This window comes from Pinus tabuliformis, chromosome X, assembly GCF_031772625.1.
Source record: "Pinus tabuliformis cultivar Carrire ecotype Pingquan chromosome X, CPIR1, whole genome shotgun sequence".
Taxonomy (NCBI): domain Eukaryota; kingdom Viridiplantae; phylum Streptophyta; class Pinopsida; order Pinales; family Pinaceae; genus Pinus; species Pinus tabuliformis.
Window position 1 is genome coordinate 871,995,239 of NC_142308.1, and position 27,917 is coordinate 872,023,155.

Sequence of the window (27,917 nt, forward strand, 5' to 3'; positions counted from 1 at the left end):
AGAAATTGCAAGGGCTTTACCGAATGGAGCCTTCGCAGTTTGCATACTCGAGGTACCAATCATGCCATCACCGACATGAGAGTCCCTGTTTGATTTAGGAGGGGGAGGAATGGAAAATTCTAGTCTAGGAGTGTTAGGAATTTTGTCGTAGAGCGTGCCAGACTGAGTATAGAACAAGTCTAGATATTACACATGAGCAATGACTTGCTCTTTAGTGACAACTCCTCCCTTTGCCACATCTTCAGTAATAGAAGGTAATAATGACTTAATAAACCACTCAGCTAGAAGTTTATCGGGAACATACTTTTTTACCTTTCGATGATGATGTCGCCACTCATGAATATGATCAGATATGTGAGTGGTTGTTGTCTGTTTAAAGTTGGTAAGGAGTTCTGTTCCTGTTTTGTACCTTATGGGTAACTAAAAATGGGTTAGAAAGGTAGTGGCAAGGGTACTGAAGTTATCAAACAAAGCTCTAGGCAATTCAATATACCATTTCGCTGCCGGACTAGTTAAAGTTCACTGAAAAAGGCGAAAGGTAATCAAATCATCGTTTAGGGTGTTGGATGAGTACCACAAATGAAAAGTCATTACGTGATTCTATGGATCTTCACCCGGATTTCCATTGAATTTAGGAATATTAGAGGGAAGTTTATGAGGAATCGCTGGCCACCATGGGGCGTAAGCAATTGGATCATTTGTTAGCTGGTTCAGATCTGGTAATTCTAGAGTCACCAAAAAAGGAAACTGTTGATTTAGGTTTGGCGAAGCATACCCAGGATAAGATGGGATCGCCTGAGCAGTAGGTCTTTGCATACTAGCATAATGTATCTGATGCTGATAACTTTGATAAGGTTGATGGGCATAACCATTATAGTATGGTTGTTGATAACTGTTTCGAAAATGTGGTTGTCCACTACCTACAAAGGCTTGTTGCTCAGGTCCTTGGTAAGCTTGCTGGAATTGTGGTTGTTGATATTGTACCAGCCATGGTTGTTGGACCATTTGTTGTTGCTCAATACTAGATGATTGACCAAGATGTGGGGTGATAGTACTCATTTGAGCTTGAGTCGTTCCAGGTAAGGAAACACTAACCTGAGGTTGTGATTGAGCCATAGAGACAAGAGGCTGTTGTATTGCAACCTGAGAGACTTGAGGTTGGTATACAACAGACAGTGCTTGTACTTGCGACACAGTCACAATAACATGTGTAGTGGGAATATTCGACACATGTTGATTTGGTTGCATTGAATATACAACTCTTGCTTGTTGAGGCAATATTGGTATCCAACCACTGGATGTAATTCCAATTTGACCTAAATTTTTTTGTGAACTCTCATATGGTTGTTCTCCAGGAGGGAACAATGAAAAAGCATACTGCCCCCCATATGGCGGCAGTCCAGTTCTCAAAGGATAGATTGGCATTTGAAGTCTGGATTGCCCAAATTGAAACTGGTATGCAAGATCAATTTGCTGAGTTTGAACATAATAAATTCCAGACAGGATTCCGGATGAACAAGTAGGAACAGACCATGTCGTCGAAACAGTCCCTGGGTGGACTCCATCTAGTAATTGATGACTTGTTGGGATAGATGGTATACCAGTAAACATCGTCGGAGTGGCAGTAGGAAGTTCTGCTGTGGCTATATCAGATGACACAGTCCTAGAAGTTGATGGTTGTTCAGACATATTTAGCCTATCCAAAAGATTTCCTAGCGATTCGATAGGAACTTGCGATGAAGGATGATTAAAAGAACTAAATTCAGTAGTAGAAGGATATAAGTGGATCCCAGTTCCAAAATGTAATGGGGTACTGGATGGAAGATCCTCTACAATATCTTCTATGGCAATCAGTCCAGGTGGAAGAGGTAGACCGTCAGGTCTGTAAAATATTTCTAGAGCCGAAGAAGTTATAGCTTCTGTAGTGACATATACTGGAGGGGTGACACCTTCTGAATTCTGGAACTCAACTTCCAGATGTTCAGGTAAATGAACTTCAGTTTTTGGATCAGCTCTAGATGGAGCTGTTTTAGGAATAGAAGTGTCTACCATTACACTAGGATCAGTTCTAATTTCCTCTTGTAACTGCGGAACTTCTTCTGTTAAAGCAAATGTACCAGAAATGATTGGAGTAACTGGAGTCTTTGATGATGTTGAAACACAAGTTTCAAATAAACCAGGAGAATTCGACTCAGTTAAATGAGACCATTTTTCCCGGAATGGTTTCGTTTCCGAAGTCAAAGACGGTTGACTCACTAGTCTCCACGAACGATGGGGTTTTGATTGACTTTCTTCCATGATTGCAGATTACTTGATCAACTCAAAATTAAAGGGAAAAGGTTATTCTGAATTAAATAAATATTATGACTCTTTGACACAAATTTGCTTTTTCAATTTTTAAGAGTCGAGAAGAAGCTAAAGATGACTCTAGTCGCCTTCGATTTTTAATGAGCCTGAAGTGACAAGTGCTCAAATGGACCTTTTCTTTTAAGGAGTCGAAAAGGAACGAAAGTGACTACTCTGGAAATCTAGAAAGAGGTATTACCAAACCAATCACAAAACTGCAATATACACCTTGGTGGTAAATTAAAGAGAAATTACCAAGGACTTTACGTATGACAGTCAATCTTCCCGAATGCTGTGTTCAGTGCATTGCGATTGATAGGGCAGCAGACATAGCTTCCTAAGGATAAAGGATATCAGCCTATTGTGGTCTCCCAATATATACTCGACGGTACGGGGAGCACAAGTCCATACGGGCACTTATCGTATCAAAGAGGAGGAATCACCCAACCTTCGATGAAAATGATAGTTACCAGGTTTTACGACGCCGGAACACGTCTCTAGCCTAGACTTCTAGATGTGTTGCATTAGGTTCCAAAGCGTTTTTATGTTCATTGAGATTTATTTTAGAGTTGATCTTTTTATAAGTTTGTCTTTCAAGGTTCACCGCGTGATGTAGATGTAAAATTCCTAAATTTGCAATCTAAAATGATAAACAATCATTTATTTTCTTTTAGCAATGAAAATCCTAGCTACTAAGGAATGAAGAGTACAATTCTTTCATCAGAGAGCAAAGAGAACACACTAAATTCACTTTTCCTAAATCATCTTTCACACACATTCTAAATGCAAAATGAAAATTCATGTATTTGTTTTTCATTTCCTTAATGTGAGAATGCCCAAAAGGAAAACTAAGTATAGATCTGAACTATTTTCTTCAAAGCGACATTTCGACAATTCCTTTTCAAAACGAAAGGAAGACTAAAACGACACTTTCGATTTCGAATGGAAAACTTCTTTTGACACTTCAAATATTAACAATTCAAATCAAATACAATGACAAAAGTACAATCGACTATCTAGAGGAGGAAGACTTTACGACACTTTTCTTTTTTTTTGACTCAAAATGACAGTTACGACACTTTTTGCATAAAAAACGATAGTTCGATTAAGCTACTTTCGACAAAGAAGGACACTAAATGATGGAAAAATACATAAAAACATTTACAAATCCTAATCAATGGAGGCTGAATAATGTAAAGGAAGGAGGCTTTATCAATGAGATACTGATCATAAGCAGTAAAACTACTGAATACAGCCGAAAACAAGGAGGAAAAAACCAAATTCCAAAGAGAGAAACAGTATCACTCAGTCATCGCACCTGTCCTTCAGGTAAATAGGGATGCATCCCACCTGCAACACACAGGAGGTGTGATGCATACAGGCTGCCTGTTACAAACAGTGCGATGGGCCAGGGAGCAAAACTGAGTTTGGTTTTTGCTCAAAATTTGCATTTAAGTTCAGTTATTTCAGCTGAGCTATGATGGAAAATAAAAAGAAAGTACAGGGGTATGATCTTAGGAGGTTATTGAGCTACCACAAGGGCGCTTAGAAATTTTGTAAGTCATATGTTCAGTTCATAAACCAACCCGGAGATTGACTGAAGAAACATTCATCTACTTTGCAATTACATAGCAAGAGCATTTCGAAGGCTAGCTGGCTCACTTCAGGCTCCGTCCGTAGTTTATAAAGCAAACAACAATAATGAATAAACAAGCTATTTGTTCCCAGTGGAGTCGCCATTTTGTTTCCAGGAAAACTAGTGTCTTTTCGATCTGCTAGTCCCACTAAGACGGGTAGCTATCTTAGAAACAAACAATCAAAGCAAATTGCGATTTCCTTTATGTATGATAGATAAGAGAGAAGCAAAGGGGGACCAACCTGGATCTTCCACTTGGCTCATTGCTTGTTTCCTCTCTCCCTTGATAAAGCTTGCCACTCCTCTCCTACTTGTCCCACTTTAGAGAATACCTGTAGAGGCAAAGCAACAAAACACCATCAAAGCATCTCGATCTATAATATCATAAACAATGCAGAATCAGAAATACATTGACCATACAATTGCATTCACAAATAACAAGATTCACAAATACACGATTATATGGAGGAGAAATAAAATAACTTTATTAATAGTAGAAGAGAGGATTACAACCCAGCTGTCTAATCCAGCATCATCCTCCCAGTATCAAAGCCCTCTTCACCTCATGAAAATAAAGATCACCCAACAATACAATGTTCCTTCTCAAAGAGAAACCAACAACACTTCCTTACAAATTACAAAATTCCAGCCTCTAGATCTCTCAAATGAGGGATCCAATTATAGATGTCTTGCAAGGGTGTGAGTCAGCTTTGGGTTTATGATTAGTGTCATTCCAATGATAGTTCTTGGTTCCACTTGGAGATTTCTTTGACCTCTTACTCATCCCTGGGCGAATTCAGAGAGGCAAGTGTCATATGAGAAGTTTCTGGAAGATTCCCTGGGCATCCACTTAGCAAACTGTCTCTGCCATTTGTCTATTCTCATTCATCGCACCCCACAAAAGGCTCTTTCAGTATGTATCGCACCTGGCTAGTGTAGCAGCTAGTATGCATCGCACCTTGACCATGGAGAAGTTAGTATGGTCCAGTTTTGGCCAGTTCTGAGTGGTTTTTCAGGTGGAACTTCTAGGAAATGATGTAATCAGTTGACCATGATCCTTTAGGGTATGAAACAACACTTTTAGGGGTTAAAGAGCCCTTGGTTTATCTACATATGTGATTGGGGTTGAAGTGCCCAAATATGTCTATAACACTCACCTGTATGCAATTGTGTTTTAACTCTGTAATTTAGAACAACAACAATGTATGTTACAACAATTAATAGGGAAATGACGCTGTTTGGATGATTATAATCATATTTAGTTAAGTCATTCATCCTGTCAGCCATACTTAACGCAAGATTGTAAGTTCGCATGCCCGCCATAATGGTTTCTGTTCTTCCAATAAAAAATTCCTGCTAATTATTAAACATTCATACTCATCATGCAGTTTGTACTCCGGAGGTAATCTGAATGATTGTCACATAGTTATCCATAACTGTGACACGTGCCGCGCATACGCAGGCCATCCCCCTTCTAACGAGAAAAGGGCGTCCACATCCTTTCAGCATGCGAAAAGCAAGTAAATTCGTTGATGCGAAATAAATGCCAGCACCAAATATAAAAAAACACAGCAGACAAATCGGTAAAGAAATTAAGCAATATTCATCGTCGGATGTGAATTGGCCAAATCAAATAGAAACATCAATTTTTAATTCATTATGTCAAAGATCTTCACCGTGAGTAGTATTAATCACATCAACATAATCGGCGATATATGTTTAATCATTGTGATTTAATGATTGGACATATGGAATATAATGAATATAGATTAAAGTCACCATGCTATTCGACTTGTAAGAGTGCTACTCAAATGGAAATTCTCTTTAAAAACAAATCCATAGGTGATAAGAGCTAAAGGACATATGGCAATATAAGGTGTTACTCCAATACCACAAGCAGAGCAGCTGCTACCAACAGGCGTTCATAGCCTCGACAAGGTTGCTTGTAACCCCCCCAAATGAGCCAGAGTCCTTCTTACAATTAATTCTTCTTTTCTTTGTCATAAATAAACCACTATGCTGGCATGATGACCAGATAACCATAGTTCCATTCACCAGGGTGTAACAAAGTTATCAGGATGGCTCATGATGAGACCCCCTGTTCTTTTGACATATTTAATGATCAAGAAGGTCATTACCTTGGTTTGGTGGCCAAATTTGAATTCACTTATTACATCCTTATGATCATGGTAGGTTGGCTCGAAATGAGACCCCCTGTCGGCCGGATAAATCATTCTTGCGGACAAGACCAATCTCCCTAGTATCTATGGATATCTAGTGACAAGCAAACCAAACAAATTCTATCTTTCTCTAAATATTGCGATTTATAAATAAAAGCCAAGAGATGTTTAAGACCCTACCTCAAGTCCAATGCTAGTTTGTGGAACCTAAGCTCCGTTTTTCCAAATGAGCTCCCTTTTAAAGAACCTGCAAACACAAACAGGCACACATCAAATAACACCTGCATAGCCAATATAATAAACCATATTTATTATGATGATCAAGGAATTCATGAAATAAACCATAGAAGACAATTTATTGAGAAATATGAATCTGATTGTATTAACTTTAATCAAAGAATAACTTTGCAACCTTGGTGCCTTGATGCTGTACAAGCTCCTCTCAGGGTCCAACAAGAATCTCCTCTACTTTGACAAGTTTCACTCTCTTCCCAAAGAGATCAAAAGATATGTAATCTCTCCTCTCAAGCTCAATTAGGAAGTCTAAATTCCAACAAAATTTACCCTAAAAAATGTTCAACTTTCAACCTCCCTAGCAACCAGCCCAATGCCTCATTTTATAGTGCAAAGGAAGGAAGTTACTAGGTCCACCTTCAAAGGGATAGAGTCCTCCTTCAAAGGGATAAGCTCCTCTCATTAAGGGGTTATCTCATTTAGTTATGGGATGCATGAACCACCTAGGATTGAACTTGCCACCTCAAGATTCCTTTTAGAAGCGTCCATAATTAATCTAAAGTGAGTTTTAAATAATAAACTTGCGCCTTTTTTACTTTTACAGGGGTCCGCACCCATTCCTTTAGAGACGGATTGGGCAGGTCCGCAGGTAACATGACCAAGGGGTGCGGGACAGCAGGTAATGGTAAGAGAAAGTGCGGAACCAGAGTTTTAGAGATTTTCAAGGACTTTCTCTCATTTTTAATGCTTTGACATGAAGAGCTGAGGTTTAAGACTTTCATAGGAGGACTGTATGAGTGGTGATAGACTCATACTGATTACAGAAAGTCATGGTGACAATATTTTGTGTAATAGATTTCCCCCTAAAGTGTGAAGTCTGTAGTAGATAGTATTTGTCATCTAAGAAGAGTGAAGTACTTTATCATTTCGAGGATCATCTTGTGGAGAGCCTGGTTGGAACTTGTAAACCATTTACAATATATATATATATATATATATATATATATATATATATATATATATATATATATATATATATATATATATATATATATATATATATGAGATCATATCATCGTTGAGGTAGGCATTCCCATACTCAGATCAAAACTGACTAGAAAACTAACTAAACTGCTCTGATATAGGAATGATCTTGTAATACATCACAAGTATAGACACATGTAGACATAGTATGGGCACAACCATCTGTTTATGAATAGTCCACTATATAATGAATACAAAATTCCTCGCAGCCTGGATGGTGGAAACTAGATCCAAGGTCTTGATTTCTGCTTCCCGAAATAGTACGATTCTATCCATGTGAATGAATGTGTCGAAGTCGAACATGGTAGAAACCACTTTATTACCAGTCAATGATGTAAACTGTTAACAAGTGTGAGAGAAACCACCAGTAATGTCAATGGCTCTCAAAGTACTCAGTACAATCCATGAAATGTGAATAGATGAGTTGATGTCGAACATGTCACAGAATCCTTTGATCGAAGGTCAATGATGCAACCTCTTGTTGAAGGCGAGAAACCTACCATTGAGGCATGCAGATTCCAAGGTATTGACGACTTCTAGATCATCTTTCTAGATAATGAGGTCGATAGAAAGCGATCCGTCTTAGGCAAGCCCGCAACACTAAATCATAGATCAAAGTTGAAGAAATATGTTTGCAAGGATTGACTCATGGATGGTCAAGATGGATGACAAATATTTTGCAGATGAGTGGTTTATTTGCACTGACCTCTTGAACACATAACGACATTGTAGATGGTTTGGTGACAATTGACCCAAAGCTAATACCCAGAAACCGGCTGAAGACTTTCAATATGGTTTGATTAACTGTTAGGCAAAGGATTTCCCAACCCATGTGAAAAACAAGTGTTGTGTTCAAGAGTGGTTAAATGTTTTTCTGAGACGCAAAGTATAACAAACAGGTTCATTTTTCTCTCTTTTCCCCCACCATTTTTGGCAAGTACCTCTTTATTTTTGACAAGCTTGAGGAGGATAAAATTTGCTTGATTATAAGCTCATCCTTCAAATGAGTCCAACTTAGTTTAAATTCGAACCCTAAGAAGGAGTGGTCCGTTCATGTTTGTAATTGAACAGGTCCTTTACTGTTAAATTTTAACGAGTCCAGTATAGGAGAAACTCGACGTTTTTCAATTTTAGGGAGTCTGAAAAAAACTTAAGAAAACTCCATGGTTGTCCTTTTTCGTAAATTTGTGTCTCCCAAGCTCGAAAAGGTATAAAATAATACTTGAGAGAACCGCTTGACCATTACGATCAAGGAGTACTTTTCATAATTAGTGTCTCTGATTTGAAAAAGTAAAAAGGTGATCAACGACACGTCGTTTTATAACCAATATCGAATTTGAAACGACAAAAATCCGGCAATCTTTTCATGTTTATACGGTCAGAAAAGAGCTGTAAGTGGACCGTCTTTTTAATTCCATTTTAACGAGCTTAAAAAGAAAAACTCGACAATCTTTTCATATTTTAGGAGTCAGAAAAGAGCTTAAAGATGACTCTAATGTTTTTGTCGAAAATGATCAATTTTGCCTGAAAATCCGATATCCTGCACAAAAACTCAAACATTACTCATACCTGTTTAAAATAAATAAAAATGCTTCAAAAGTTACCTCTTTAAAGTGAAAAATAAACAAATTAAAAATTCATTTATTCAAAAAAATCTTATATAAAGGGCTTTTGTAAATTCATTTTTACCGTGTGACTTCAGAGTGAGAAAGAGAACTTTTGGGTAAGAAACTTCCCGTGAAGATTGCAGAAAATCCATCCATTGGAATCGAACACCGTCACCTCCAGGTAATCCACATCACTTTACTCTTGCATTTCAACCATTTGAATTTTGTTTTTAGGGTTTATTTTGATTTTTAGGAAGAAATTTGTTTAAAAGTCCACTCGCGGGGGTCTGCAGGCGCAGCATGTGAAACCTGCGGACCCCGACTTTTTCCAATGCGAGGAAAAGCCAGGGGCCCACATCCACTGTTTAGGCAGAGTGCAGACCTACGCAATGTCTCTAACTAGAGAGTGCGGTCCCCGTGGCATAGGTTTTAAAATTCCAAATTCTTCAAATTCCGCCCAAAAACTTTGATTTAAAATATTCTAATCCGCTTTTTCTTTCAATGTAGGGTATACATCATGCTTAACTGGTGGGAACGGGAGCACGAAGATGTGGACCTCTCCGCAATTAATCATCAAACTTCGATAGATGCATTAAAGGCATGTGGGTTATTCAAATTCTGGGCCATACCTGGCATGAGGGCCCAAGTAGACTTTCTGCAGTGGCTGGTAGACAGGTGGAATGTATAGGACCAGTGTTTCTTTATTGGTGGCCACCAGCTCAAAATGGAGCCAGAGGACATTTACTTTTTGACTGGTTTACCTAAGAGAGGTGAACAATTGACTCTATTTGGGACTAGGCCAGGTGGCCAGTGTGTCGATAGTCTCCGGCTAGAGTTTTGTAACAACCAAACCAAGGACAAAGGTATTGATATCAAAACCATCTCCCGTCCTGAACTCAAAGTGATTGCATTTAATATCACCAGACTCTGCGAAAGCGCAACGCTGCATATGGCCATCGGATCCCAAATGCGGATGGTAGTAGACTGTTTTTGAGGCACCGTCTTCAATTGGTGCGAAGCTGTGTTGGCTAATGTAAAAGGCCAACTGACTAGAGCAAAGAACGGACAACTGAAAAACTTTGGATATGGTTTCTTAGTTGTGAGCTTTGGTCTAGAGAGGGTCCCAATGTTGTCCCACAACATCTTTCGGTTGAAGCTAGACTTCCCCGAGAGCCCAAGCTGATGTGTTGGGTTGCAGTTATGGCCCGTCATCCTGAGGAGGGTCCAGAGGTTGTTCGATTTCCTCCTGAGTATTTTCATTGGTTGGAGAACCAATTTTTCGCGATCCAGGATTTTCCTTATGCTGGGATGGATTATCATGGTGACCCAGACATGGCTATTCCACCAGGAAAGCAATGGGATGACTCAGGTAAAATCATTTTCAACTTTTTCTATTTTTTTTTTTTTAGATCGTCTCAAAACTGATAGCAAAAAGTTTCAAATGTAGATGTAGGTCCACGGCGACCAACCACTCTCCGGCCCTATGAGAGGAAACAACCAGCTGCGGTAGCACCAGCCCCATGGGATGAATCTACAAGGACCCTGGTCGAATTGGAAAACCATCTAGAGTGTTTGAAAACAGACATTTCAGAGACTAGCATAGATGACATTCCTCTTAGGTTACAACGCTATGTGATTGGGGCCCCAGGACCTTTTAGGAGGTTCCTTTGTAGGGTGGCTCGTGCAGTGGTTTCTTATCGTGATCATCACCAGTGATAGGATGATCGCCTTTTGTAGACTCATATGACATTTTTGCTTTTTGTACTATCATTTTTCTGATCATAAGGTGTTTTTCAACCTATGATTGAAGACGATGTATATTTGACACACTCCTATGCTATGCTATATCACTATTACTGGCTATCTTGTAAAACATGTTATGAAACGTTTTTAAATTTACTGTTTGATTATTGCAAATGTCTACTTAACATTCGAGAAGCAATTGCATCTGCTAATGTATTTAAATATCTTGGAATATTTTGATATTCAATATAGTCAAATTCACGTTCCAAGAGATGAGCTCTCAAAAATAATCTTAATAACACCGGATTTATAATGGCATAAACTCTATTAAGCTGCAATACAACGAGTTTAGAATTTAACCTCACAATCAAATTCCGAATCCCAAATGAGATGGATTCAGATAATAACTCAATCACTGCACTATACTCTGCAATGTTGTTCGTTGTTTGAGTGAGGCTTACCCCATGCATAGATACCAACTCATCAGAGGGTGAATAGATAACCCAAGCTGCGGAATAAATGTTCCGTGTATTACGACAAGCACCATCAGCAAAACCAATGTATGTTTGAAGAGACGTCGACATCTGCAATATCAAGAGTAAAATCAAGATAAGTAGGAATAATGACAAAAACACTCTCTAAACTAAGCACACTTTTCTAATCTAAAACACACTAGCTAGAAAGAAAACTAACCTAACTAAAATCTCCACACCCAGATTTAAGCATAATATCTCTCCAGGTAAAGACCATTTTTTGGCTTACCTAAAGAGACACCGTCAAAGTCTACCAATTCATAGGCCCCTTTTTCCAGCTTTCACTTAACAACATAAGGACCATGCCACATGGGTACGAATTTTCCAGTGCCCAACTTATCATTTGTTTGATCGTACAGTAAGACTAGGTTTCCTTCCAAAAAATTATGAGGTGTAACATTCCGATCATACTGAGATTTAATATGTTTGGCATGTTTCGATTGCTAGTGCAGAATCACGTCGATTCTCATCTAGCTGAGCCAAGTACAACAAACATTTCTCCTCCTCGGAAGTGGCTAGAAGTAATTCTATGGCCATTTGTAATGACGAGATTTTGCATTCAATGGGTAACACAACTTCCAAACCGTAAACTAGTTGGAAAGGAGTGAAACCAGTTGATGTTTTTACTGAGGTTCGATATGCCGAAAGCACTGAAAATAACATGTTATGCCAATTCGACCTATGAATCCCAATGATTTGTCAGATCATAATGACTAGAACTTTGTTGATGGCTTCAACCAGACCATTAGCATGTGGGTAATATGGAGTGGAACTATCGTGACGCAGGCCAAGTTGATCTGTTAGTTCAGTCATCATAATGTTTCAAAAATGATGCCCATGATCAGTGATAATCGCTTGTGGAACACCGAACCTAGCAATTATGTGATTGAAAACGAAAATCACAGCAGTTTTGCCATCTGCCGAAAATGTAGGCATCGCCTCAGCCCACTTGGTAAAATAATCTACCGCAAGGATGATATACGCATGCCCCCCGGACGAGTGAGGGTTACATGTAATAAAATCGATACCCCATATCACAAAAGGATCGATGACAATTATAGGGTGGAGAGGAGCAGGTGGAGCGCGCATCTTTCGATCAAAAATTTGGCAGTTGTGGCATTTTCTGACCGCGTTAATACAATCTTTAAACAAAGACGATCAGAAATAGCCAGCGCGCAATATCTTTTGGGCTGTGGCAAACCCAGACATATGACCGCCACACGCTCCAGAGTGATAGTCATTTAGAACCCTTTCAGCTTCCTCATGAGTTAAACAACGTTAGAAAACAGAGTCCGCCCCACGACGATAAAGTGTATCTCCAATAATTTTGTATTGTTGGGATTGGAATCATATTTTCCGACACTGAGATCTTGAAATTTTAGGCCGAAGGGATTGGGTTTGGAGATAAACTATGATATCTCCATACCATGGATCAAGAGTGCTGATAAGAAACAAGGATTCATCCGCAATGGGCTCTTCTGCCACAGTTTCAGTATCAGCACGCTGGAAGTCACACATCAACTCCGCAAAAACTAAAGATTTCTTTGACTTTGATTTTTCAAACTCCAAGTCAAATTCCTGCATGATAACAAAACATTTGGAATACTTTCCCCCTAGCAATTGTTTTGTCAAAATATAGATCATAGGGTTGCAGTCGGGAATTACAGTAGTTTTGCATAGTAAAATGTAATGACGAAATCATTGGACAGCTTGAACAGCTGCCAAGGCCAATTTCTCCACATGTGAATATTTTAGCTCAGTTGGATTCAAAGTTTGACTAAGGTAATAAATCACATGTTCACTACCGAATTCATCTTCCTGAACTAACACCATTTCGATGGTGGAATGAGAGGCGACGAGATATAAGAAGTAGTCCTGGTTGTAGTTGGGAGGAACGGTGCATGGGTCAACGCGTGTTTTAGTGCATCAAAAGATTTGTCAGCTATCTCATCCCAAAAGAATGGAGTATTCTGTTTCAACAACCTGGTAAAACCCTTTGTTATCTCGGCGTAGTTAGGAATGAATCAACATAAAAAGTTTGCTTTCCCTTGCAAACTTTGGAGTTGGCGAAGAGTCGAAGGAGGAGGCAATTTGACAATAGCTTCAACCTTCGAGGGATCGAGATGAATGCCATCTTTCAAAACAACAAATCCCAGTAAACGACCCGTTTCTATACAGAAAACACATTTGTGTGGATTCAACCTAACTCGATAATGCCTACATCTCATAAAGATTGCTCGCAAATGAATAAGATGATCGGCTCTACGTAATGAATGAGTAGGTAAATCATCGAGATAAGGTTGCACAATGTGCTTGATGTCATGAAATGCGTAATACATAGCTCTTTGAAAAGTTTCTCTGGCATTCTTCAGCCCAAAAGGTAATTTGCAATAAGAAAACGTCCCCCATGGAAAAATGAAAGCCGTTTTTGGTTGATCAGCAGGTAGAATGTTGATTTGATTGTAACTGCAAAAACCATCCATAAAGGAGAATATTTCACTGCCGGCACAATCATTAATGATTTGATCGATATAGGGAGTTGGATAATTGTCTTTTGGACAGGATCTATTAATATCCCTATAATCGATACATATTCTTATCGTCCCTTGCTTTTTATTAACAGGAACAATATTTGATACCCAATCCGTTAAGGGAATTGGATAAATGAAACCTGCTTTAAGTAATTTTTCAACTTCTGCTTTAATAGCAGCAGCTTTTCGCGGGTGGATCTGACACAAATGTTGCCAGACGGGTTTAGCATCTGAGTAAGTTTTGATTTCATGAACAACAATTGCTGGATCAATTCCTGGCATTTCTTCATATGACCAGGAAAACACGTCGCCGAATTCTTGAAATAGGGCCTTATATGTTTGAAGTTCATTTTTCATACAAGAGGCACCTATATGAATGTTTCAACAATTCCAGGCTTAACCAAAATGTCAATAGGAACTATTCGAGAAATATTTCCCAAATTTAACTCAGAATCAAGATTTTGCAATGGATTCTGTGGTTCCTTGACATAATCAGTCGTAAAAATAGATGAAAAATCATTCTCAAAATTATCAATCTCAGGTAAGAACGAAGATCTATGATGAAGATCTTTCCATGGTAAATCATCAACAGACAAAATTTCACGAATTTGCTCATTAGTATGAAAAAGTTCGGAAAATGTCGTTGAATCTGAGTTTGATGTTGAAAGTGATTCTTCATGGACCACATTCATTAAGTCAATTTCGGTTGAAGAAGGGTTGGAAAACGACTGTACGGCCTGATACGCAATTTCATAGGGACTCAAAGGCATAGCATCACCAAATGAATCCATCTCAAATTCGGAAGGTATGATCCAAGGATCATCATAAACAATAGTGTTTGATGAAATCATATGAATGGTTGCAGTAGAAGGCAATACATTAGGAGGATGAAAGGAAAATGTTCCTAGTAAACTAGAATCTTTAACTAATCCTACTCCAACATCTTTATAAGGGATAGTTGTTTTGCCGACATGCTGGATAATTTCAGAAGAGGCTGGGTCAGATGAATAATAAGTTAGCTCGTTTATAGTTACGATCTTTCCATTATGAGGAAAATTTATAAGCCGAAAGACTGATGAGACAATAGCAGTCATAGCGTAAGACCAACTACGACCCAAGAGAAGGTTGTAATCTAGAGGGGCATCAACCACTTCCACATCTAGATTAACAGTTTTGCCTTCAACTCCTATAGATAAATCCTATAGAATGCCAAAAGGATGGAACCCACGGCCACCAAAGACCTTTAGAATTATCGGGGATTGATTGAGTGTAGGAGAACCAAGCGATCTCCGACACTGGATCGACATAATACACGTTGAAGCTTCCTCATCAATCACAGTCCTATAGCAAGGTCTGTTTTTGACTAACACTGGAATCTGGAAAGCCATTTGATGAGGTAATCAAGGTGTACTAATTTCTAAATTGAAGATTATAAGGTTCGAGTCCTAAATATCAACAGCTCCTATAGCCGACAATAGAAATTTACGCTGTGCTGGACATGATTGCAGCACCTCTAAAGCCGACATTGCTGAAGGTGGAATGGCTAAATCTTCAACAATGTTATAGTTCTGAGCAGATCTCGCATGTGGATTGAAATCTGACTTTCGAAGTATACCCTTGGTTGGCGGTTTGATTACTAAGTCTGGGTTAGATTTTTCGATCTGTAGCGGATTGGAACTGGGAGTTGAAGCTGATGGGTTCGAATTAGAATATTCTGCTTCCTTACCACCAACAGGACTTTTACTTCCATAATCTTGCGATCGTGTTGCAATCCTAACATGGGACATCATCATTATGGGTTCTTCTGAGGCATTTGAGGAAGAACCTATTATATTACTTTCTTGACTAGAAAAAGGATCCTTCAAGACAGCAGGCGTTTGAGAACCTTTGACGATTTTCGCAACCTCAGCGCGATGAGGGTAGTCCCTTGTAAAATGCTCTTCATCACAAATGAGACAAGGATAACGAGGTTTACGTTTCTCATTAGTAGATTCTGTTTTATCTGGTTTCTCTTTTGAATTTTTATCTGATTTATTTTTCTTCTTCCCCTTCTTCTTACCACCATATTTTGATTTGGTCGTAGATGACTCTACGACATGAATATCGAAAGAAATTTCTGTGGAAGAGTCTCCTGTCGGGGAATCTGGTAAAGTTATGATAGGAGAAGAATTCTTGGAAGATTTCTTCTTACTTTTGATATTAACTTAACCAATCATACCGTCAGCGGCATGAGACCCTGAAGGAGCTGCAATTATTTGATTTTGTTTAGGAAGGTCGGGGATTTCCTCGTGTAAAGTACCCGACTACGTATAAACGAGGTCAAGGTACTAAGCTTGAGCAATTAATTGCTCTTCAGTAACGACTCTTGCCTTAGCTACATCCTCAGTTATTTTAGGTAATAATTATTTAACAAACCGTTCTGCTAAGATCTGATCTGGAACAAAAACTTTCACTAAACGCCGTCGACACCTCCATTCACGAATGTGATCTAAAATATAAGTGGACGTTGATTGTTTTAATGAAGTTAATAATTCTGTGCCATTGTCATATCTGACAGGCAACTAAAAATGAGTTAAGAATGAAGTAGCTAGCTGACTAAAGTTATAAAACGTGGCTCGCGGTAACTCAATGTACCACTTGGTTGCAAGACCAATTAGAGTGCATTGAAAAAGACGTAAACAAATTGAATCATATGAAATGGAGTTAGATGCACACCAGAGGTGATAAGTCATCACATGATTTGACGGATCCTCTCCTGATTTACCTTCAAACTTTGGGATATCACTGGGCAACTTATTCGGCATTGGCGGCCAAAACGGAAGATAATTAATCGGATTGTTTGTAAGGCACGACAAATCAGGCAAGTCCAAAGTTGCAATGAATGGTAACTGACGATTAGGGTCTCGAAAACTCTGGGTCATAAGACCAGCCCCAGGAGGAGGATATCCAAGATAACTTGGAATTGGAATTGCATTTGGGATATTATATCCTCCCGGAAAACCAGGATTAACCGGACCGTACTGGGGTTGATGAGGTTGTTGATAAGTATATCCAGGGTACGGTTGATATTGATAGACTGGGTTCTGCACAACAGGACCGAATTAGTAGTGTCCCTGGTACGGTTGATAAGTAAATTGAGGTTGACTTGTGACAACCGTACTTGAACTAGGTTGTCCTACAGGCATCTGAACCAAAGTTTGAATTGTAGGTCCAGACTGAGGTAAAGATGCTTGAGGAGTTGATGGAGAGACAGTAGAAATCGGAGCCGCTGATACTCCAGAAGTAGGTGGGGTAGATTGAACAGATGTTGCAGCAGCTGTTTGAGGCGGAGTACGAGATGTACTAGGCCCGGGCTGAGAAACTATGCCAGGTGCAGAAGTTTGAATAGTAGACTAGACAGGTTGCTAGGTTGAACCAGAAACCAAAGGTTGTCTAGATTGAGATGACAACTGCACGTTCGGTTGCAAGATCTGTTGAGATTGAGATGGATCCCACACTACGTTCATTCCGGGGTATGGACCCATAGAAGGTTAAGCATATTGAGGACTATAACCAGGTTGAGGGTAGGGTTGAAAAGTCAAAGGTACATTTCCAGCTCCTTGGAAAAATGATTGACCTGAAGGTGGTTGGAAACCTTGAGTTGGGTACTGACCTTGAGGCACGTACTGAAACTGGGGTTGACCTTGAGGTATATATTGATACTGGGGTTGACCTTGAGGTAGTACTACGTCTGGGGTTGACCCTGAGGAATATACTGTCCCGAAGGTATATACTGTCCTTGAGGTTTCCCCCCAGGCGGTAACTGGGTACCTTGAGGTTGCCGCCCAGGCGATAATTGAGGACCTTGTGGTTGCCCCCTAGGCGGTAACTGACTACCTTGAGGTTGCAGATTTGGAATGGTACCTGACATCATAAGAATATCTTCTACACTCAACGACTTAGTTCCGTTATTACCAGTCAATAACCCTTGTTCAACAGGTTGAGGAGATGCTCCCGAAAAAGTACTAGTAAGTGACTGATACCCAGAGGGAATAGAAGGACCGCCATACAAAAATGTTTCTGGAGATTGAGAAAACATGGATGATTGTCTCGACATATTCAAAGGAGGATAATAACCTCTAGGTGTTGGATGAAAAGGAATGCAAGGTGGTGAAAAACTTAGTCCCGGGATTTCTAGAAAATTGGTAAATGAAAGATACCAAGCGTCCCTCCCAGGTGGACTGTAAAAGATCGATTCATGCTCCCTAAGTTCTATAGTTGGTTTATTTTCAGGGATAGGTATACCTTCTTCCAGAGTAACAAGTTCTTCAATAGCAATAAGTCCAGATGGAAGATTTTGGGTAATGGCTCTTCCTACCCTGGGTGAACCAGGACCACTAGAAGTTGGAGAGGCAAATCCTGATGATGGAGTAGCAGCAGGTTCAGTTTCAGGTTCAGAAATTTCAGGTTCCTCGGATAATTCAATAGTAGAAGAAAAACTACCAGTAACTTCGGAAAATGAAACAGGTTCAATAATATATTATGGTGCTTGAACTTGATAATTAGGATGCACAACTAAAGAAGATTCTCCTTCTTCGGGTGACCCAACTCTACTGTCACTAGGAGTTACAAGGGCTCATAGCCCTTCAAGCTGTCTTGGTGAAAACTCAGGAGGTTGGCCCTGAAGTCTATGGGGCTGCCTCGGTAATTCAACCACGATTAAATATTTTAATTACTTCACACGCAAACAAAGAAAAATCTCAATGAAAACCACCTAAAGTCTGTAAAGAACCAAAACAATTTGAATCACAGACCTAAAAAATCTAGGAGGTCAAACCACACACAAACAGTAACTTTCCGTACCGAAAACACTAGTTGGTGATGAAATCCAACGTCGCAGAATTCAATACAGAAATGGCGGTTGGAACAATTACCCCGACAACCTGCTTAATGAATAGACTGGCACAAGTTTCTCCACTAAACTGTCTCGAGTGAAGAGAACCCCCCAAAAAATCCAAGTGAGTCTAGTCGATGTCTACTCCAGGTACAGTGGGATCTTCCCTCCACTGTCGCCTTAGGTAAGAATCCTATAGAATATGGTCACTATTGTTACCAACAGAAACAAATATACCTGGGGGAACAGTCTGTGATCCGATACACATGTAAGGGCAGAGTAGCAAAGCTCAATCCCCTTGAAGGCTCCTTGACATAATCCAAGGTTTACCAACAAGTGACCCCAGGCTCCTCGACAATGGTTAATCCAAGGTTTATCATTTTTAATACATGTATATCTGCTATCGTTCCCAATTAGGAAGGATCGATTACCCCACTGGTTCGGATATGACCTCGCGCTTGTCTCCTTTAAGAGGAGCTTCCCAGAGCATAGATGTAACAATTGGAATTTATCTCCTACCGCAAGATACAACTACTTGTTTGTTTTACTATCTTGGAGAGTTAATTACTCCCTACTCCAAGATACTAGCCTAAGCTATGTTGGAGATAAAGAGCCCTAGAAATAAAAAGATTGCTAGATAGATTTTACTTTAAGCGTTATTTTTATGGTTGTTTCTTAAGTCAAAAGGCGTGGAGATGAAACTTTATGGTGTGAAGACTCGACTCCAAAACACTAAAAATGCACCTAAGATGATAAACAATCCTTTTTCTTCAATGAATTTCTAGCTAAAGAAAGAGTTGAGAATGCAGTTGCTTGAAAAACAAATCTTTCCTTAACAAACAAATAAAAAGAAAAACTTTTTTATCTTTTTCAATAAACTAAAAAACGAGACTACTAATTATGCTCACGAAAAATATCCGTTTCTTTTCAACACTCAAATACCATAAAAACAAACTCTTCAAAAGAGATTTTTTTTTTTTAGAACACACTCAAAACTATTAAAAATCTAATCTTGAGATCTATAAATTCTAAAAAATCTAATTGAAGTAAAAGCTTACAAAATTTATTTTCGAGGACGTTTTACTTAGCTATCAACAAACGAAGGACTAATTTGTTCAGAATAACAAATTAATCAAAAAACAACCAGCTTATGTTTTCTTTTTTAAAAATGAAATCCAAAACTTTCAAAACAAGTTCTTTCGAAGCTTCGCAAAGAGAAAAACAAGATGTATTCCTCACCAAAGGCAGATTTTACAAATTGGTCAGAATCATAAAGAAGACCAGCAAAAACTAGGGTGATTTGAGGTTTCTAAGGCTTCTAAGCTCCGAGTTACTACAAAGACCAAACGAAAATCAAGCCAGGCACACAAAACTTCTAGAAATTCATCTAAAATCTAAATGCCAATGGAATTCACCAACAAAAAGTTTCTAACAAGACACGTGCAGATCTGGGTAGAGGCTAAAACACATAAACAAATCCTAAGCTTAACTGAATGAAAAGATTTTAAGTTTTTCAAAATTGTTTCAGGGTCCGCAGGCCCCCAGTATAACCAGGTGTGGTACCACTCTGTGTGGTAAATAAACTTGCACCTTTTTTACTTTTACAGGGGTCTGCACCCATTCCTTTAGAGACAGAGTGGGCAGGTCCATAGGTAACATGACCAAGGGGTGCGGGACCGCAGGTAATGGTAAGAGAAAGTGCGGAACCAGAGTTTTAGAGATTTTCAAGGACTTTCTCTCATTTTTAAGGCTTTGACATGAAGAGCTGAGGTTTAAGACTTGCATAGGAGGACTGTATGAGTGGTGATAGATTCATACTGATTACAGAAAGTCATGGTGACAATATTTTGTGTAACACCCCCTATCCTCTTTAGACAATGTTTTAAGTATTTTCATATTTTACCATTTCCATTTTTCTTTTGCAATTCTTATTGTAAAAAGAGGGAGGTTCATTTGCTCCTTAAGAGTCAGGGATGGTGTAAGAAGTAAAAAGATGCCAATGAAAGTGTTATACTCTTATACCCTTATCATTATATCAATGATTTTTATCCATTTGGGAGTATAAATATAAGCCAACATGGATTAAGAATAATGAATCATTTCATGATGTGTCCAAAAGAAAAGATGTTCAGGTAGTGATTCTAAAGATACACTATATTAGCTTATGAATAAAGATAACCATCAAAAGGATTTAGAAGTCATAAAGATATTATTATTACTTTTTTTCCTTAGAAGAGGCACAAATCAATTCAAATGGTGCTTATTTGCAATATAAAAGAAGAAGAGAGAATTGCATAATGATAAAAAAAAAGAAAAAATCACAATTTATCTTATTAAAAGGTGTTGTTCAATCGATTGAACAACAATCATTCAATCATTTGAACGACATGTTAGGATATTTCGACACATAGGAAATAGTTAAGTATAATTAGGTCTAGTGTAGAGTTAGGTAAAGTGTGTTTCTTTACTATTTACTTTTGTAACTTACAATCCGACGGTCACGATATGTAGTGATCCAACGGTTCATTCTCTCTTTGGTATTACCGACACTTGATCCATGGCTTGACACCTGATTGGTCCATGATCTCTATTTAAAGAGCATGGAAGGTCATTTTTAAGGTAACCATTCAGGAGAGAAGCTTATGTAAATTTTCATTCTTTTATTAATAAATTTCCTGAAGTGGCCGCGTTGGCTCAGGCCGTGGACTATTTCCCTCTTTAAGGGTTTTAACCATGTCAAGAACACTGGTGTATTGATTTGTGATTTGTTTGTGAGCAGTTTCCTTTTGGGCTTTGTTGAGGAACTTACCCTGTAAATTATTACATGGTATCAGAGCTATTTGAGGACCGCATTCATTGGTGATCCAAATCTGAAGCTGGTAGAACTGCATCTGATTGTCGTTTCCTAGATCTACTGTTCCTAACTACTTTCGGGCTGAGGGGACTACTGTATTGTGTTAGGAGCATCTGTTCTAGTGAGGAACCCCTTTTGTTTGATGCGAAAAGGTTTCTGGTAGCCCTAGCTACATCATTTTTAAGATCTGGAGGTATACAATGTTTATTTGTAGTTTTTAGTTATTTTCTCTCTATTTATTTAAGTTTATTTAGCTCTATTTTTTATTACCGGATCTATACCTTTCATTTTTGTGTATGCTCTTTGCCCCACGACTCTGTGCGATCTGGGAAAATCAGAAACAGAAAGGAAGGATTTTTCTCATGCGTATGCTCTTTTTTGTCGCACCTTAGTGTGATCTAGGAAAATTAGAAACGTTAAGGAAAATATTTCGTTTCCGGATAAACCTAACTTCAAGTCGTAAGGTTTGTTTTTTTTTGTATGTCCATGTTGGGTTTTGTGTTTTTTGTTTTGTAGGAAAAAATGAGCTTTCTCAAGTAAGCACACAACCCAAAGCTTCAGTGACTAAAAAAAAAAAGAACCCCCCCTTCCTCTTTTCAAAAAATTACTAACCTTTTAAACTAGCTCACTTGGTCCAAAGTTACTTTATGAGAATAGAGGTCTTGGGTTCAAGTCTTTCTTTTGTTGAGTTACTTTTTCAAAAAGCACATGTAGCTTATGTTTTAAAGTTACTTTATGTAAAAGTGTTCTCATCCATTATAAAAAGTGAGTCACTTATAATTCTAAAGTCTCTTTATCTTTTATTTAAGTTACAATTTAGTGGGTAGTTCATAAAGTACTATTGTAAAAGTGACTTTCACTTATTTATAAAAATGAGTCAAATAGTTTTTTTTAAAAGTGAGCTAATTATATTTATGTTTGGAAAGCGGGGGGGGGGGGGGGGAATTTTTTTTAAATATAACATTATCATTCATTTCCTCACATTCACGCACTTTGTCAGCATCTTCAACAACTTTTCTTCAAAAATCCATAACTTCTTCATTCGGAAGCCATTTTCAAAGCCATATTTTTTGAATCAACCTAATTTTCCGAGATCTTTCCATTGGAACACTTACCATCAACATATACAATTTCAGTTTCTGTTAAAATGGAAAGTCAATGCCAAGTTATTCTTGACAGTACCAACTACTTCCAATGGTGGTCCTACATTGTGGATTTACTTAGAAGTAAAGGTCTTTACAGAATAGCCTCAGGCTAAGAAACTAAACCTCAAGATGAAGATAAGGAATCCAAATGGGAAAATAGTCAAGATCAAGCACGTGGGTTGATAGGGATGTCTTTTTCTCGAGACCTTAGATTCCATATCGCAGAACTTGATACTCCTAATGAAGCACTGAAACAACTCACTAAAGTTTTTGGAATTAAAAATGAAATTAGAACCCATCAACTCGAAAATGAGTTGCTTACATTGGACCCCAGTAATTTTTCTTCCATTGAAGATTTTTTGTCCAAGCTCAAGACCCTTAGACTTCTCTTGGAAGGTGTTAAGGTTAAGAAATAAGATGGTAGCCTTATCTATTCCATTTTTACTAAGATGGGACCAGCATACTTTGTGTTTGTTTCCACCTTCCATTCTACTAGAGAAGCCTTTATTTCTCAAGGACAAGACTACAAGCCCCCCTCTTTTGATGCCTTTTGTGATTCTTTAATAAGAGAACACGAAAAACTCTTATATCTTGGTCTTCTTAATCTTGGAAACTCTTCTAAGAAAGCCTTATCCGCCCAACGGAAACCAAATTCAAAGAATCTTAAGAAGCAGTATCTTAAAAAGAATGGTCCTAAACCAAACAAGGGTCCTAAGCAATTGTAGTCTCTAAATGAAAAATCATTTCAACAAAATGATAAGGCAAATAAAAACAAAGGGAAGAAGATTGATGGACATTGCCACTTTTGTAATTGAGATGGCCACTTAGAATCCAAATGCTTTAAGAAGATGGAAGCCTTGGAAGCAGCAATGAAGAAGAATAACATCCGTTTGGAGCACTCTTCAACTTCAACTTCATCTTCAAGAATATCACTTTCTGCATGTGGTTGTCAAGCATCTCAGTCTGGTTATGCACTAAATGTATCTTCTTCTTCTCATTCTCATGAGTGGCTCATTAATTCTGGAGCTTCTTATCACATGGCCAAAAACAAAGCCATGTTTTCTTCTTTAAGTGATTGTAACCACCAAAAATATATATGTTGGTGATGATAGATCTCTTAGTGTTGTAGGGACTAGAACTGTTCATATAGACAATGGTCAATTTAATGATGTATTATGTGTTCCAACCTTATCCTGCAACCTTCTATCTGTATATTAGATAACTCATTCAGGTGTAGGTAAAATCGTTGAATTTTCACCTCACGATGTTGTAATTAAGGACCTAAGAGATCCTATACAGATTTTAGCTACTAGTATTGTTGATGATTCTACAAGGTTGTATAAGTTTAACAACTTTGGGTCATAAAATCTTCCCTCGGTATTTGTTTCTCATAATGATGAAGTGAGCAAACTTTGGCATGAGTGATTTGGTCATTTAAACTATCGCTCCCTTCAGAATCTATGTAAAGAAAATATGGTGACAGGTCTTCCAATGGTATCTTGCAGAGATGGTGTTTGTTTCGGATGTGTACTCGGAAAACATCATCGGGATAGTTTTGAAAAACATGCCTCTTGGCACGCCTCAGCCCCTTTACAACTTGTGCATAGTGATTTATGTGGTTCACTTCCAATTGTTTCATTCTCTGGCTACAAGTATTTCTTAACTTTCATTGATGATTTCTCCAAATGCACCTGGGTATACTTCTTAAAAATCAAGAGTGAAGTATTTAACATGTTCTTGGCCTTTAAGGCCTTTGTTGAAAAATAATCTGGACATCAAATTCTTAAGCTAAGATCTGATAATGGCGGAGAATATGTTAACAAAAAACTCATCAACTTTTGCACTAAGAATGGAATTCAAATGCAACATACTATTCCATATACTCCACAACAAAATGGTGTAGCTGAAAGGAAGAATCGCACCTTAAAGGAAATGGCTAATTGTATGCTTCAATCTAAAGGACTTACTCTTAATTTTTGGGCAGAAGTAATTAACTATGCAAATTACATAGTAAATTGCACTCCTACTAAGGTTTTAAAGAATATCACTGCAAAAGAAGCATGGAGCTCAACTAAACCAGATGTAAGTCACTTTCGTGTTTTTGGAAGTGAAGCATGGACCCATATTCCAGATGAGAAACATAAAGCTTTAGAACCTAAGAGTGAAGAATGTATTTTTGTTGGATATTCTGAAGATGTCAAAGGATATAGAATTATTCCACTTAAGTCCAACAATGTTATCATTAGAAGAGATGTAAAGTTTGTTGAAAATATATCGGCTTACGAGCCTAGTTCGGTGGATGTGCCACCTCTCTCAATCCCTTCTACTTCTGAAAATATTTCTTCTTCAGATGATGATAGCGAGGATGAAAATCCTCTCCCACCTTCTTAGGATCCTCCTTCAGCTCCTCAACTTCCAAAATGGGTCTGTGCTACTCGGGATGCAGCAGGTGCTCTTTCTGGTGATCCTACAGATCAGCGACGTACACGTTCTTAGTTCGATAGAGCCTCTTCTTTACTAGATCAAGCTTCAACGAATTATGATCCTGACACCTCTACAGAAGCTTTAGGCCATCCAGATTGGGACGCAGCTACGAATGAAGAATATTGTTCATTATTGGCAAATGATACATGGGATCTTGTTCCTCTACCAAAGGGACGAAAACTTGTTAGATGCAAATGGGTTTACAGAGCCAAGTATGGACCAGATGGAAAAGTTGATAAACATAAAGCTCGTCTTGTTGCTAAGGGTTTTTCACAAGTTGAAGGCATTAACTATACTAAAACCTTCTCCCCTGTTTCTAAAATGAACTCTATCTGCCTTGTTCTTTCTCTTGTTGCCTCTTTCAAATGGGAAGTCCAACAGATGGATGTTAAAGATATCTTCTTGCATGGGGACTTGCATGAAGGAACCTATATGGTACAACCTATAGCTTTATACAAACAGACTCTAGCCTTGTATGCCAGCTTAAGAGATCCCTTTATGGTCTCAAGCATGCCCCTTAGGCTTGGTATGCCAAAATGGATAGATTTCTTTTAGAAACTGGCTTTTCTACAATACTGTTTACACCAAGAAAGTGGGAAAGTCTCTTATCATTCTTGTTCTTTATGTTGATTATCTTATCCTTTTTGGTAGTGATCCCAACCTTATAAACCATGTGAATTCCAGCCTTAAAAACAAGTTTGAAATGACAGACTTAGGAAACTTGCATCATTTTGTTTGTCTTCAAGTCTTGCAATCCAAGGAAGGTATTTCCCTTTCCCAGTCCAAGTATGCCTGTGATCTTCTACGCCATTTTCACATGGAATATTGTAAGCCAGCCCCTTCTCCCTTTCAGTCTGAAGCCAAACTTTCAGTCACTTGTACTTCCCCTAAAGTTGATGCTATCTTATACCGTCAACTTGTAGGAAAACTTTTGTATCTGACCCATACTTGTCCTGACCTTTCCTTTGTTGTTGGCCTTATTGCTCAATTTATGCAAAACCTACATGAAATTCATTGGAAAGTAGCTACAAGAATACTTCATTATGTTCGAGGTACAATTCAGTTTGACATTCATTACAATGTAGAAGCATCTCCTCTATTGGTTGGTTTCACTGATTCCGATTGGGTTGGTGACCCTGATGATCGGAAGTCTGCTGAATGTTATGTGTTCACTCTTGGTTCAGGACCTATTACATGGGCTTGCAAGAAACAAAGTTCCATTTCTCTTTCTTCAGCAGAAGCCGAGTATCGTGGTGTCGTAGAAGCTAGTAAGAAAGCCCTGTGGCTTCGTCAGATCCTGTCAGAGTTTGGCTTTCAGCAGCAACATTCGACTACACTTTGGTGTGATAATAAAAGTTCCATTCAACTATGCAAAGATCCAGTGCAACATCAGTGCATCAAACACATTGAAATGCACATGCACTTCATCAGAAAGCTCATTCATGACCATTTTCTTGAAGTGCAATATTGTTCAATAGATGATCAAGTTGCAGAAATCCTTACAAAGGCTCTCATAGGGGCGAAGTTTACTAAACTTCAATTTATGGTTGGAGTTCAGGAAGTTGTCACTAAGGGGGGATAGGCTCTAATGCCTCCTTCCTTCTCCTATTGTGTCATATTTGTACATCCTTCAATCCTATCCCAAGTTGTTCTTAAGGGGGGATGTTAGGATATTCTGACACATAGGAAATAGTTAAGTATAACTTGGTCTAGTGTAGATTTAGGTAAAATGTGTTTCTTTACTATGTACGTTTGTAACTTACAATCCGATGGTCACGATATGTAGTGATTCGATGGTTCATTCTCTCTTCTGTATTACCGACACTTGATTCATGGCTTAGCACCCAATTGGTCCATGATATCTATTTAAAGAGCATGGAGGGTCATTTGTAGGGTAACTGTTAAGGAGAGAAGTTTATGTAAATTTTCATTATTTTATTAATAAATTGCCTGAAGTGGCCGCGTTGGCTCAGGCTGTGGACTGTTTCCCTTTTTTAGGGTTTTAACCACGTCAAGAATACTGGTGTATTGATCTGTGATTTGTTTGTGAGCGGTGTCCTTTGGTGTTTTGTCTGAGGAACTTACCCTATAAATTCCTACACGACGGAATAAAATAGAAAATGAAAAGTGTTGTTCAATCAATTGAATGAAAATCGTTCAATATTTTGCACAACAAAATCAAGAGAAATAAAAAGTGATGTTCAATCAAGTGAACGACAGTCGTTCAATTGTTTGGACAACGAAAATCAATCAAAAACAAGAAGTGCAGTTCAATCAATTGAACGATAGTCGTTCAATTGTTTGGAAATCAAAATCAATAAAAATGATATCTAGTGTTCAATCAATTGAATGACAGTCATTCAATTGTTCGAACAACGAAATCAAATAAAAACGAAATGTGTTGTTCAATCAATTGAATGACATTCGTTCAATTGTTCGAAAATCAAAATCAAATAAAAATGAAATGTGTTGTTTAATCAATTGAACAACAATCGTTCAATTGTTTGAACAATGAAATCAAATAAAAACGAAATATGTTGTTCAATCAATTGAATGGCAGACGTTCAATTGTTTGAACAAAAAAAACAAATGAAAACGAAATGTGTTGTTCAAACAATTGAATGACAGTCGTTCAATTGTTTGAACAACGAAATCAAATAAAAACGAAATGCGCTTTTCAATCAATCGAACGACAGGCGTTCAATTG